At 43.6% G+C, this 15,057-nt stretch overlaps 1 protein-coding gene across 23 annotated transcripts in view; it reads left to right on the top strand.

Moving 5' to 3' along the window:
• The window catches only part of DGKD (diacylglycerol kinase delta), a 1,053,390-nt gene that overhangs the window by 435,657 nt on the left and 602,676 nt on the right, over window positions 1-15,057 (top strand). The gene's annotated exons all lie outside the window — the stretch shown is intronic.

The raw sequence follows: 15,057 nt of genomic DNA, 5'->3' as shown, positions 1-15,057 counted from the left end.
GTGGGTGGTTTTATTTTTTTACACTACGAGTTTTGTAACAATTTTGGAATACTCTGATATGAAAACATTATGTTGGGAGGAAGGAACCCAAGCCAACTTAGTGCAGCATTCCAGACAGGCTTTAGATTTCTATAATATGAATCTTTTACTCAAGAGCACACGTTTTTCCCTCTGTTAAGAAAGAATTAGAAGGCAAGGCGTTCACATTATGCAGAAATAAGCAAAGTTCAGAAGCAAGAAGGAGGGTTCAAATAGTATCTTCATTAAAGTACCGGTGCTATTGTAACATTCCTGTGTAGATTTGCAAGATTTGATTCTATTCATGTTTGGAGGAGATCAATTCTATTTACCTTGATACGAACATCATTTAAAGGACTGATATACTTTTTGGAAAGGCGAATATTTAGTTTGACAACACACAATCCCCAAAAAGTATGAAGCTATGTTGCGACAGGTTAATGAAATTTAATTTCTGAAAGAGACTTCTAACCACAGATTCCTTACCTCAGAATATTTCCCAGGAGTCAGGCTGGATCCAGAAAATCTTGAGCAGTGCCTCTGTGCACTGGTAGGTGGCGCCAAGGGCTCCACATCAATACTGTCTGCGCCGGATGTGACGTGTGTGGTACCTATATAGGTGCCAGCTTAGCGTGTGATATCATTTCCTTTCTTCCTCCCTAGAAGTTGCAGATCTGGAGAGCTTCCTCTGTCACTTTTCGATCCATGTTTTCCTGTCTTTTTTGAAGCTCTTTCTTCATACCTTTTTACAGTGTGCTAGAGATATGTCCCCTTCAGAACCTAAGGTATTTAAACTTTGGGGTGAATGTCCTGATCCTCTCTTGTTTTATATGTGGTACTTGGGATTGAGCCACAACTCCAAGGCCTGCTCTGATTGTCTCTTGATGCACTGAAAAGAGATTCAGGAGAGGGTGATGAAGCTTTTGCAGCGTGACAACGGAGAACCCTGCATGGCTCCTGTTTTTGGGGTCTTCAGGAGCTATTCCCGTGATTGATCATCCTCTAAGTTGTCGTCGGGTAAGTCTAAAAAGAAGTTGGCAAAGCGCTGCTTGACGTTGCCATGCCCTTCCATTTCCCCAGAAGGTTCGTAGGGGACATCCTTGAGCCTCTAGATCCCGCTCTTGCAATCCAACTGCAGAGTCAGCACCTACTCAGTCTCTGCACCTCCTGGATTTCCTGGTGCCAGAGTGACTCCTGCCCAGCTTCAGGAGTTTTATGAGACATTTGTCCAGATCGATGTGCAACCGTTTCCCGCAAAGTACGTCTTCTGGCTCAAAGAGCTGACAGGTGGTCCTCCTGGATTACTATCGATGGGCCCTCCCGTAATGCAGTCTGGACCCCCTGAGTCCATCCAGAATGACTTCGGTACTAAGCTCCATTCCAGCTCTATGACCTTCAGCAGAGTTCGGTCCCTTAATGCCTATTCTGTCATCACTGACTCTGCATGCGTAGGTTATTGTTCTTTCTGACTCTGAGACAGTGCTGCGTCAGCCCCATCCAAGCTTGAAACTGGTGCTACCCAAGCCACAGTAGTTCTCAGGTTCGGATACAATGCCCCTGGCTTTTGGCACTGAGTTAAGGATGACAAAGAGTTTATTGGTTTTCAAATAGTTAACACATCCCCCCAACTTAGTCATTCGTGAAGACAGTGCACATTTTCACCATTCTCATGGTATACAAAACGGTCTGCTCCATACATATCTGTTCGGAGGTACAGACATCAGAAATCATCTAACCCACATTGGTTTCTGCCCCACTTGCTGTCAATAACAATAGATCCAATTTAAAGCGGCGAGGGTCCCCTGCTGAAAGAAACCTTCTTGTGTTAGGTTGTGTAGTAAGTGGGTTGGGATCAGGTGTGGTTGTCCCCTCTGTATCAGTCAGTCTTAAGTAGGATGTAAAGGGTTTCCAGATGTCTTTGGGTCATGTTGTTTGGGATAACAGGTCCCAGTATGTCGATAATTGTTCCTTGCTGTATGAAATGTCTATAAAGGCTCGTTGGGTTGGTGCTCGCCGTCTTTCGCAGTGTATCCGCCTCTCTGCGTTTAGCCAGCAGTAGTAGCATCGCTGTGAGGCATCTGCAGCCCTTCGGGATATTCTTCACGTAGTCCAGCAGGCGGGCAGTGGGGTCCGGCGGGAGTGGTGCCCCGTTATGCCACTCACTGTGTTGCACAACTTGGCCAAAAAGTGTGCTACTGTGGGACAGTTCCATGCTAAGTGCGAAAAGTGGCTTTTGGGCATGGCATAGTACACAGTGAGTACCAACCATAGGCTGATTTTATGGAGTTGTGTTGCTGTACGACATGTCATGTGTAAGAAGTTTAAGTGTTTTGATCACAATCTAAAGTTGGGCGATAGCTGTTTAGTTTGGGTGGCAACATTAATACGACTGTGCTTCTGATATCTCAGATTGTAGGTCCCTCTCTGTCCAAGCCATCTGGGCCTTCGTAGTGTCAATTAAAGACAACTGGATCTAGCTATTCGAGTGGCAGAGAAATCCAAAGGCCATAATGTAGAGGGGTTTTTTCATGATTATATAGTACTTCTGTCTGTTATATCTGTTTTTTAACATGTTTTTTTGACCTATGAACTGTGATACATGAATTTATGCTTGTCTATTGTTTACACTGAACTGCTTTTGGATACCTGTTTTTAATGTATAGATTCAAAGACTACGCTTTGAAATTTTAATTTGCTTATGTGTATATAAACTCTTGTATGTTTTTTTATTAAAAAGATTGTGAACGTTTAATTTTAGTGTGGAATTTGACCATTTACCTCCTCTGTGACTAATTGGGCTGTGTGGGTGGAAATACGTCTGTGTAACACATAGACGGTTAAAACACGGAAATTGTACAAATTTCCTTGTGAGTGTGTACCCAGGGATTCTCCCTAGACTGGTTGTCCTTGTACCCCGATCCCTGGAGATAGTGGGGTACTCTCTCTCTTAGAATTTCCTAATACAACGCCTGTGGAAAAACACAGGGTCCTCACAATTAGTTTGCAGAAAGACTTAATACCAGAGGTAACCGATTGTGAGAATTGAGGTAAAGTATTCGCAGAGGTGTATGGGAAGTGTTTCGGCACGAAAAACAAAACATTAAGGGAGGTCTCAGGGAAATTTTAAAGACCTGCAAGGTGTATTTCCCCTTTAGAACGTATACATACCACAAAACACATTGGGTCTAGAAAGAAAGGTGGGAGAATGAGAGAAGGCAGGGGTGAATGTATGTCAAAAGGTTAAGACATCAGCCTCCTCTATTGGAGAAGAGAACCTCTTTTGCCAGAACCCATCATTCACAGATTGTGATGTCTCATCATTTGGGTCTGGCCTCCTCTCATCAGGGACCTCAGTCTCCAGAATTGACTAGGGTACCCTTAGCTGATTGAAGGACTAGACGATGGCTGATGACTCCACAGAGTACAACATAGAACCCAAAGGCACACCTTCATGCTATGTGAAGAGGGTTTTTAACTAAAGAAGAAGAAAAGTGCAGCGCTGGATGATACGAAAAGTGTATTAAAAATGACTAAAGGAGCTCTATACCAATTTTATTCCAAGAGTGCCCTTGTCATGATTAAAAAGCAGTATGCTAACACTTGAGATTATCAACTGTCAAGCAGTGAAATTAGGTCGACATGTTTCTGCCCTCGCAAGTATCTAATAGTATCGGGGCATTCTTCAGGACCAGATAAAGAACAAATGTATATAAAGCTGCTGCTAATTGTGAAAAACTATACAATAATGAATGTAAAAAGAAACATATCATATACTACACCGGTAATGTCCAACTGGGCAAGTGTGAAAGTAATTACCGGGTACCTGCAAAGACAATGTACATATATTCAGAAAATTGGTTCCCCCACCTAACACATTCACCAAAACACTGGCCTCTCTCTTCAAAGAGGGCTTAAATGACACCCAAAAGTGGTTTCAATAAAGTCTAGATAGTACATGCACTTTCCCATATCAATTGGGTGTCACCCTCACCTCTACCTGGTGACTACTCGGGGAATGGGGCCCCGCTCTGTAACAGAAAGCGATGTCCATGACACAATTTATCATGGCATACCTGCCCGTCATATAATTCTTACTCATTTAATACCCTTGACAAATGCAACACACTCTCAATACATAATATTGACTCCTCCGCTCGTGGTTAAAAAAGCAACGCTGGTAAATCGCATATTAAAAAGTAGTGCGATGCAAACCAAAGTATACCGCGGTTACACTCAATCATTGTATGTAAACCAATGTATACCGCGGTTGCACTCGATCGTTGTCTGTAAAAAAAAAGGCACAAGCCACATGCAAATCACTTTTAAGTTCTTATGGCTCATGTCAAATTACGTGATAAAGACCGTGTGTGCAGCTTAGTAAAATAACACTAGAATCTTAAATCGGCCTTCGTCTTAAATTGTAGTTCTATCTCAGTTACGCTGCATCTCACGCGGCAATGAAACTATCCGAATTTACATATCAAAGGCCTTTAAGCCTAAGCGTCGTGAACTTTGTCGAAAAAAGCCCTTACCTTTCCGTCGGTACCCCGGGGCGGTCATTGAACAATGACCAGAGGTACCGGCGGCGGCCATGACGGGATCTTTTGACCTGCGGGTGAAGTAGCGTAGGGGTCCTGATTAGTCTCTATTCGCCTGCCTGTAAGGAAGCCCGCAATATGATCGTTCTGCGCATGACAACTAGGGAAAACACTTTCCGGTAGCGCATAATCACAACGATTCGATGGCAGAATGTTGTTTGTGACGATGCGCATGCGCTGTAATCTTAAATAAAGTTTGACGAAAAATGACAAGCATCGTTGCTCCCTGCGCAGAAGAAAATGTTGAATATCTGTCACATGAGCAGGGATGTATGGTTTCTCTAAGATAATCCAGTGGAGATCGGTGTCTGTATGTCCTGCAGCTATGTAATGGTTGGTGAGTTTGGTTGCGCTTTTTTTGCACCGAATGGTGCTCCTATGCTCCGAAATTCTCACTTTGATTTTACGTGAAGTCTTAGAGAAACCATACATCCCTGCTCATGTGACAGATATTCAACATTTTCTTCTGCGCAGGGAGCAACGATGGGTATTCAGATTGAAAAGTGACCTCGTTGGGCTCAACGATGAGATACCATGGTTGTCACTTTAACTTCTGACTGTAGATTTTGAAACATTACATACAGAATTCTTCTGTGTTTTTGTCCATACTTATGGTTCAGTGAAGTATGGTTAGGCAAAGGCAACATTCTTGGACAATCATTGCACACATTTTTACATTGTGCTAGGCCCCTTTCATTTGTAATTACAACTGTATACACACTTGATATTGAAATAATATATTAATAGGTACTACAGTGTGGTAATAGGTAAGGGTCACCAGTACATCATTAATCATTGAGCGGATTCGTCATTGCGCTATGCTTGTCATTTTTCATCAAAATTTATTTAAGATTACAGCGCATGCGCATTGTCACGAACAACTTTCTGCCATCGAATCGTTGTGATTATGCGCTACCGGAAAGTGTTTTCCCTAGTTGTCATGCGCAGAACGATCATATTGCGGGCTTCCTTACAGGCAGGCAAATAGAGACTAATCAGGACCCCTACGTTACTCCACGCGCAGGTCAAATAATCCCGTCATGGCCGCCGCCGGTACCTCTGGTCATTGTTCAATGACCGCCCCGGGGTACCGACGGAAAGGTAAGGCCTTTTTTCGACAAAGTTCACGACACTTAGGCTAAAGGCCTTTGATATGTAAATTCGGATAGTTTCATTGCCGCGTGAGACGCAGCGTAACTGAGATAGAACTACAATTTAAGACGAAGGCCGATTTAAGATTCTAGTGCTATTTTACTAAGCTGCACACACTGTCTTAATCACGTAATTTGACATGAGCCATAAGAACTTAAAAGTGATTAGCTTGTGGCTTATGGCTTGTTTTTTACAGACAACAATAGAGTGCAACCGCGGTATACATTGGTTTAAATACAATGATTGAGTGTAACCGCGGTATACTTTGGTTTGCATCACACTACTTTTTAATATGCGATTTACCAGAGTTGCTTTTTTAACCACGAGCGGAGGAGTCTATATTATGTATCGAGAGTGCGTTGCATTTGTCAAGGGTGTTAAATGAGTAAGAATTATATGACGGGCAGGTATGCCATGATAAATTGTGTCATGGACATCGCTTTCTGTTACAGAGCGGGCCCCATTCCCTGAGTAGTGACCAGGTAGAGGTGAAGGTGACACCCAATTGATATGGGTAAGTGCATGTACTATCGAGATTTCATTGAAACCACTTTTGGGTTTCATTTAAGCCCTCTTAGAAGAGAGAGGCCAGTGTTTTGGTGAATGTGTTAGGTGGGGGAAGCAATTTTCTGAATATATGTACATTGTCTTTGCAGGTACCCGGTAATTACTTTCACACTTGCCCAGTTGGACATTACCGGTGTAGTATATGATATGGTTCGAGGCATATGGGCTGCAGATGGTACATTATGAATAGATCCGGTGTAGTATATGATATGTTTCTTTTTACATTCATTATTGTATAGTTTTTCACAATTAGCAGCAGCTTTATATATATTTGTTCTTTATCTGGTCCTGAAGAATGCCCCGATTCTATTAGATCCTTGCGAGGGCAGAAACATGTCGACCTAATTTCACTGCTTAACAGTTGATAATCTCAAGTGTTAGCATACTGCTTTTTAATCATGACAAGGGCACTCTTGGAATAAAATTGGTATAGAGCTCCTTTAGTCATTTTTAATACACTTTTCGTATCATCCAGCGCTGCACTTTTCTTCTTCTTTAGTTAAAAACCCTCTTCACATAGCATGAAGGTATGCCTTTGGGTTCTATGTTGTACTCTGTGGAGTCATCAGCCATCGTCTAGTCCTTCAATCAGCTAAGGGTACCCTAGTCAATTCTGGAGACTAAGGTCCTTGGTGACAGGAGGCTAGACCCAGATGATGAGACATCACAATCTGTGAATGATGGGTTCTGGCAAAAGAGGTTCTCTTCTCCAATAGAGGAGGCTGGTGTCTTAACCTATTGACATACATTCACCCCTGCCTTCTCTCATTCTCCCACCTTTCTTTCTAGACCTGATGTGTTTTGTGGTATGTAAGTGTTTCGGCACACCTTCTTTGACAGTGCTGCCCTCAGTGATCAAGCTTGTTCAGGATAAGCACGGTCCGGAGGTGGCAGTTGAGTCGGGAATGAGGCTTGTTGAAGTGTTTGACGTAGTTGCTGATTTCATCCTTGCGAATGTTAAGGGAGATGCGGTTAACTTTCAGGTGTCTAATGCTTTGCGCCTTGTCCCAGAAGATGCAAAACCCCGTGAGTTACCAAAGATTATTGCTGAGGCTTATAAAACCATCGGCCGCAATAGTTTGGGTTTTAAGCCTTTTGCTAAAACACCCGCACAACAGCAAACTCAGACGGCGCAGTCTAATAAAGACGACCGTCCAGTTTTTCTGAAAAAGAATTGGAAAAATGGGAAGCAACAACAGAAACAAGGGTCATGTGCTGCGTCACCGATACCTGAGTCTACTGAGCGCACTTATGATTTGCACGACCGTGCGAGAATTAGGTCTCCTGATAGATTTCAGGTCCCTGATCAGCGTTCTCCACAGGAAACATCAGGCTTACAAGCCAGTGAAGGGGATCGCCAGGATCGCGGCAGAGGTCGAGGTGCCCCGCAAGGACGTGAGCAACCTCGTCAGACTAACGGTAAAGGTAAGCAGGACGATTTTCCTCATCAATGTCCTCTGTTTCAGAAAAAGAAAGTTGTTGCATTAACAGCAAGATATGCCACAGACGGTGAGAACCCAACTTCGGAACCTAATATGGGCAGTAACGCTGCTAGACAGTGCAGCGGAGGTTACAATAGTGCGGCAAACACTGTGTCCATTTCTGAAGGCGACAGCTACTGACACTTTCATCACAGTTGAAATTGCTGACACCAGAGTGGCTCCCCCTGGCGGACTATATGACATAGTATTTTTAATTTGTTAAAGGGATATTTTGGGAAAATCTGACTTCTTCATATGACATCTTATTAGCTGAGGCAGATTGGCCCTCGCCTTTTGTTTTAGCCGTTCTGAGGGGAGAGGATGTAATCCTCCCTAGTTTTTTTCACACAGTACCCAAAGAACAAGCAAAGGCTTCTGCAGAGGAGTGGGCTCTGGTGCAAGCTTTGTACCGTCCTCAGGTTGGCTGGGTACAACTTTCGCCTGCACATGAGATACCATTGCGGTGTATGCCAAAGCCACAGCTCCCAATTTCCTCTCCGGCGGGAGGCAAAGACTCCCTTTTCTGAGATTTTAGAACAATTAGAGTATCAAGGAGCGATTGAGACATGCATGTCACCAATGAATAACCCTCCTGTTACTGTAACCAAACCCGATGGGTCGTACTGCCTAGTTTTGGATTATCGACATTTGAACTCTCATTATCGAACCTGTGCGGTTCAGAATACCCATAGTTCTGCCCTCTTGGACCTTCTAGTAAGAAAAAGATTTAAAACCACTCGACATCTCAAATGGCTTTTATAGTCATAACCTGTCCTCTATAAGTAGTCAATGGACAGCTTTTCCTTCCGGCGGCTAAGATAAACAATTTAGAAGATTGGCCATGGACTACAAGAACAGCCCGGGCATTTTCGCCACACGTGTCGTCTATGTTAGACGACCTAGACCCTGATGCGTACTCGTACGTGATGATATTTAGCTCACGGACGACGAATTATGACCTCATTTTTGTCGCGTGGACTGCATCATAGTTTTGTTTGCAGACTACGGTTCCAAATTTAACTTTGCAAAATCACACATTGCAGAGTACACAGTGTTGTTCCTGGGCTACGAGCTCAACAATGAAGGTAGAGGCTTGGCGCCTCACTTCTTGGAGTAGTGCGCACCTTTTCGTTCTTCTACAACTCTGAAAAAATTACAATCTTTGCAGTGATTTTTAAACTTTGGTTGAACTTACGTTCCCGAATATGCCCAGCGTATCAAACCGCTATATGCCTTGATACAACTTAACTTTACAAAATCCTGCTGGCTTCTGGAACATTCAGCTATACTGCAATCTTTGCAGTCTGATCTTCTTGAATCTAAATACTTGTTGACACGTGACAACCACATAAACCTGGTAATAAGAATTGTGCCAGGCGCAGTGGGTTTCACCTACTTGACATTTAATGAAGGGGACACAGAACCTATTGCTTACAAGTCACATTTGGACACTTCGGCTGAGATACGCTTTTCATTGTTTGGAAAAGTCTTGACAGCGGTCCAGATGGCGATCCTGAATGAACGCGCACTGGCGCAGGGAAAACGCATGTTGGTTGTAACACTATATCCTGCTCTTGAAGTAGTGGTGAAGGCCAGTGTACCAAATTGAAAAACGATACCTCCTCGTTTGATACAATGGGCTACTTCGCTGACATCTCCTGATGTCACATTTATTTGTGACTCCTCATTGCAAACTCAGGAGTTCTTACAGTATGAATTTGTTCATCCTGCTCCTCTAAGCGCCCACTCGAGGAGTACCATTGTATTATTTACATTGACGGTTCTGTGCAACCGTCTCAAAACATTCTTATTCAGCAGCCTGCGCTTTAGTGGCAGGTACCATGGTGAATGGTGAATTCAAGTCCAGTGTCGTGCACACGCAGGCACTAGGGGACTATACCACCCAGTTTGCAGAGCTGCGTGCTCTGGTGCTAGCTCTGGAGTTTGCTGATACTGATGTGACAACCTTGATTGTAAGTGACGCTTACTACTGTGTTCAGTCTTTCAACGACAATGTATTCTTTTGGTCTCAGAATGACTATCGTGATTCCAAAGGCAGCCCAATTAAGCATAAAATGCTTTGGTTTTTAGTCTCAGATCGGCCGACGCAAGCACTACCTCTGGGTGCTGCGCACGACCGTTGGCCGACGCAGCCCCACCTACTCCGTAGACCGCCCGCTCCGCAGCGAAATGTCCGCAGTGATAAACGGGTTAAAGAATGTCTGCCTCACACGCAAGTAATTCATACTTTAGGCCACCAGTGCGTAGGAGTACACTCAGTTGGCAATAGTTTGGCTGACGAAGCAGCTAGAACAGCAATAGCCACATACTCAGTTGCAGCAGTTACAAGGTCCAGGAGTAAGATTGATGATGACATTGTAGCAGCAGCTGCTACAGAGAGGGAGATAATTACCCAAAAGGCTTCCCTTCTAAATCCTCTTATCATTAAAGTCCTGATAATGTTCCCTATGTGAGAATAAACGACGTTGGTGACAGGTTGATTGCCAACGCAGACTGCAGACTTTCAAAGATAACAGCTGCACACAAAGGCATGGCTTCGGCACATGCAGGCGTTTCGGAGACTGTTTCTATCTTACAGCAACGTTACTGGTGGGGTGGGTTGTATAAACAAACCTGTGATTATGTGCTTTATTGTGACATTTGTCAGCAGATTAGTTCTTCAACTGCTGCACGCCCGCCACAAACACAGCTGTACATTTCTAATAAACCATTCGGTTGTATTTATTTAGATCACTGTGGTTCTTTTTCTTCAGATGTGGTGTATACGTTTTTCTTAGTTGCAGTTGATCCGTGCACACGTTTTTTATGGGTCTGGCCACAACGCAGTACTGACGCACACACTGTCATCAGGGATCTGGGAGTCTTTGTGGGAATTTTTGCATGTGGCACCTTCTATTCTGACCAGGGTCCGGCGTTCGCCTCTAAGGCATACAAGGATGCCATTAGGTCTTTAGGGGTGCTGGTCAAATTGTTGTCTCCATATAGGCCTGAGGGTACCTCCGTTGTGGAGCTAATGAACCATGACTTAAAGCAATCCTTGACAGCTAGAGTCCTAGATACTGGCTGGAACTGGTTCACCCATTTGTATAGCGTACAACGTGCACTTAATAATCTCCCTAGAAGATCTCTGGTTGGGTGGACCCCATACGAAATGCTCTTTTGCATAAACATTTTTGTCCCGACCTTGATGGTCTAGGCATGGCGGCGACAGCCGTAGCCTGTGACGTAGATAATCATTCTGCTGTATTACAGAACCTACAAGAGACTTGTGACAGTCTTGCAAAGGAACATTTGCCCTCCGCCACTGAAGCTGCACTACAGATTCCGGTAGTTGGCTGGCTACCTAAAGTCGGAGACCTGGTCCATGAGAAGGTGGAGAACAAGAAAGAGTTTGGCCCCTCTTATAGTGCTCTGGTTCCAGTGCTTATAGTGAAGGGTACTCGTACAGTCATTTTACAACCACTTCCTGGTCGCAAGGATAACACATACATCTTGGTGGATAATGGCAAACTAAGACTGGCCGATCCTTCATCATATGACTCCAGCTGTCTCCTGTCAAGCAATGTTAAGGAGTTCAGTCTTGGACTCAAAGAACAACATCAGGACTGACACTGCCATAGAGATGACCTCTGTTACTAAGACATTGTTAAATCCTCTGGCTTGCAGTCCACATGAAGACACTGAATATGCGTATCCCACTACTGAGTCATTGCCTGGTTTGCAAGCAAATGCCGTTGACCAGTCCGGTTTTTCTTTTGACACTGACTCCTTAACATCGGGTGCCCCCTCAAAATTTTCCAATTTAGTCACCTGGTTTAAACAAAATGTTTTTGTTCCACCTTGGACTTACATCTGGTTCGTCCTCATTGCCATTTTTTGTTCATGTTGATTGGATTTGTTACATTCTTTTTCCTTCTAATCACTGGTCATTACCTTACTGAATGCTCTGCTGTTAAGGTAATTAATAGAACTTTGGCACACACTCTTCTTCACACATCATGAAACGAGACCAAACTTTTGTCGACATCTCTACATGGCCAGTTGTGGATGCAATAGTTTGGGATGTAGTAAACTTCCAAATTCATGGCCCCACCGAAGTGGTTAATGTCCCCAATGTACATCGTGTTTCTATGGGGGATTTATTGAAACAAAACATACGCTCCAATGATTGGGACGTTCAAGCCGTACAGTCTTTATTTTCTGATTTAAAGTATTATGCTGCATTTGATGCTGAAGATTTGTATTTGAATTCTGCTAATTATGCTGATTTATTTAGCTACCAGCATTATGGCCATCATTTCCTGCATACAGCTAATACATTAAGAAATGTGGTTAATCACACACAATGGGAACATTGCCCAGCTCCCATTGAATGCAGTTCAAAAACCCTTTTGAAAAAATGTACATACTTCACTGACTTTAATAAATCCAATCCTGATTCATTTTATTTTAGAATGACTTCTACATCCAATTCTAAAGTAAGGCTCACCCACACAAAGTTACTGTACTCCAATTCCTTTATTGATCAGTTAGCTAAGGTGGCTATGAACTATGGAAAGATACAGTCGATCTAAAATCTGTTTGGGGTTCTAGATCCTGGCAGGTACAGGGCACGGAGGCTTTACATTGAGCGTGCCTTATCCCTTACCAAATTCTGTTTTTAAACAGTTCGATTTATCAAACAACCTGTTTTGTGTTGGCCTTTTCAAAACAAATGAATGCCCCTAAAATTCCTGATCTGTATGCTTATGACACCTGGAACAATCCTACAGATATGACCCTTGATGAGTTGCAGTCATTAATTGCAAATGCTTCTTTTAATGTTTCTACCCTGGGTTGGTCGGTTTGGAAACAAGTTCTGATTCCTTCTAACACCGTTTTCTGGGCAAGGCCCCTGCTTACATACACGATAGACCTGATCCACGTTTTTCAAGCTCCCATTCAGTTACAACCTATTCAGTAAGGAAGTTATGTCAAAATTGGTTGAAACATTGCACCCTATCGTCAGTTAAACACCATTTGTCTTTATTAACATATTACCTTGATTTGACAGATTTTATAAAAGGACCTGCAGGTCCCAGATTGAAAAGATTCCTGTATGCTATTTACAATGAAATCTGGAAGCTGTCCCAAATTGAAGCAGCTTCGCATCTAAGGGCAATAGACCAAGCTAATATAGAAAAGGTGCTTGCTGACGTTGATAATAGCATTAACACGCTTTCCTCCCGCATTTACACATTAGACCATATTGTTTCATCTGTTGTGGATATTGTTCATGATAAAAGTGTCTGTTTTGTACCATGGTCAAAATCAATTTCTTTCAATCATGCAGTTTGCTTGGACTTTGCAAACACTTAAGATGGGTAAGGTTCCTCTGGATTAAATCAACACGTCATCATTATTTTTGCCTTTTAACTTGACAGATAAACAACAGTTTATGTCCATGAAGGATGCAACATACAGTCTGTTACACATTGAAAAGTTAGAACCTTTACCCTTTTCAGTAGCTGAAACTGATTCCCCAGTCTGGCTCATCCATGGAGTAATAACTTTACCATTTTCCTTGTTTAAATTTAGTTGATGCAAGAAACATTATCCACGGGGCCGGTATGAACCCCTAGGTAGTGCTCATCTTCACGAGGTGTGGTCTTTGCCTTTCACATACAGATGCCTACTGGATGGCAAAGAGGTGTACTTGACTAGGGAATTGTGCTACTCCTCACCTGATCACTCAGGTGTAAAAATATACAGTTACACAGCGCTTGTAATTTAAAAGCACCAAATTTAGCTTGTATTTTAAAGGGTAATCCAGTACCAGCTATCACACCTACGTTCACACTGCTTGCAAACGGTAGCTATTTGCTTTTAAATGATGACGATTGCTGCGGCATGCTAGCTGGCATCCCTTACATTGTAACTGTCTCACAACGTGTATTTTGAGTAACCCTGGGCGAAGCACTACGCTACGCTCGCGTAGTTTGCGAAGTTTGCGCAACTTCGCACTAGGCGAGCTGCACGTAGCACAGTGCGAACACGCGTAGTGCAGCGTAGCGTAGTGCCGCAGTCATTTTTTGCTTGTTCGTGGTCCTCAACGTCATGTTCGCGACCGCGAGCAAGCAAAATTACATCCCGGTGAGATTCTCAACGCGGGGAGGTCAGGTTTCTCATTGCGAGTGGTTGAGCATGCTCGCTACGAGAAACTACCAGTTCGAGTTGAGAAAGCTGCCGCTCGAGTAAAAATCTACTCGAGCAAGAGAAAACTGCAGCTCGCACTGTGCAAGATGCCATTTTCAATGATTGCACAGTGCCGGATGCTTGTCTGCACTGTGCAATCATTGAAAACGCATCTTGCACAGTGCGAACATGCTACTACGCAGCTTGCGTAGTACTAGGTGAAGTTCGCGTAGTGCGAAGTGCACTTCACGTAGCTTCGCGTAGCGCTACTTCGCGAACTACGCCCACCCTTAATTTTGAGGTACAAATGTGCTTTTGTCGCCCCCACACGGGAGGCTCGACATCTTAATTTGGCCTTCCATTCCGACCTTGAAGGCAAAGTTCAATAAATTGAGCACAATAAGAGCACTATTGTCCCAAAAAGAAGTTGCGCTCACATCTTCCCGTGAAACATTCGTCCTTCACGTGGCCAACACCCGCACGGAGGTACAGGCGCTTTTAAATACTGATCTCCCACTTCATTTCGGTGCCTTGATCCATACCATTTTCAATGCCTTTGCTACTACAGGCTTGGCCCATTTTTTTAAACTTGGGGGCTCTGGCCTTGTGACTTCATTCCAAACTATATTTGGTGTGATACCAGCATTTTTTCCATTCTATTTTTTCCAGCATACTTAGCGGCTTCCCACTAATACTTGCCTTGGCTGCAGGGGTACTGCTGTTGATTTGCCTGCTTAAGAATGGCTGCTCTATCTGTGGTACAAAACAGCAGTGACTGGCTGATACAGCTTCATAGTCGTATGCTTGAAGGCAACGGTACTCTGCCCTTGGACACTCTTAAGCGTGGCTTATGGATTGTCTTTTCGTTTCGCATACTTAACTTGTGTCCAACCTGTCTTCCACTGCCTGGAATGCTCCTTTGAATGGGCACTGGATCTTTGCCTCTCCAACGCGGTGTCTCCTGCCCCGGATTACGGAATGCTAATGAGTCCTCTTGTGGCACATGAGCTGAAATATTCCGGTGTTGGGATTAGGAACTGCGCTTG

This window comes from Lissotriton vulgaris, chromosome 11, assembly GCF_964263255.1.
Source record: "Lissotriton vulgaris chromosome 11, aLisVul1.2, whole genome shotgun sequence".
NCBI classification, from domain to species: domain Eukaryota; kingdom Metazoa; phylum Chordata; class Amphibia; order Caudata; family Salamandridae; genus Lissotriton; species Lissotriton vulgaris.
This window is presented reverse-complemented; position numbering and strand designations above follow the sequence as displayed.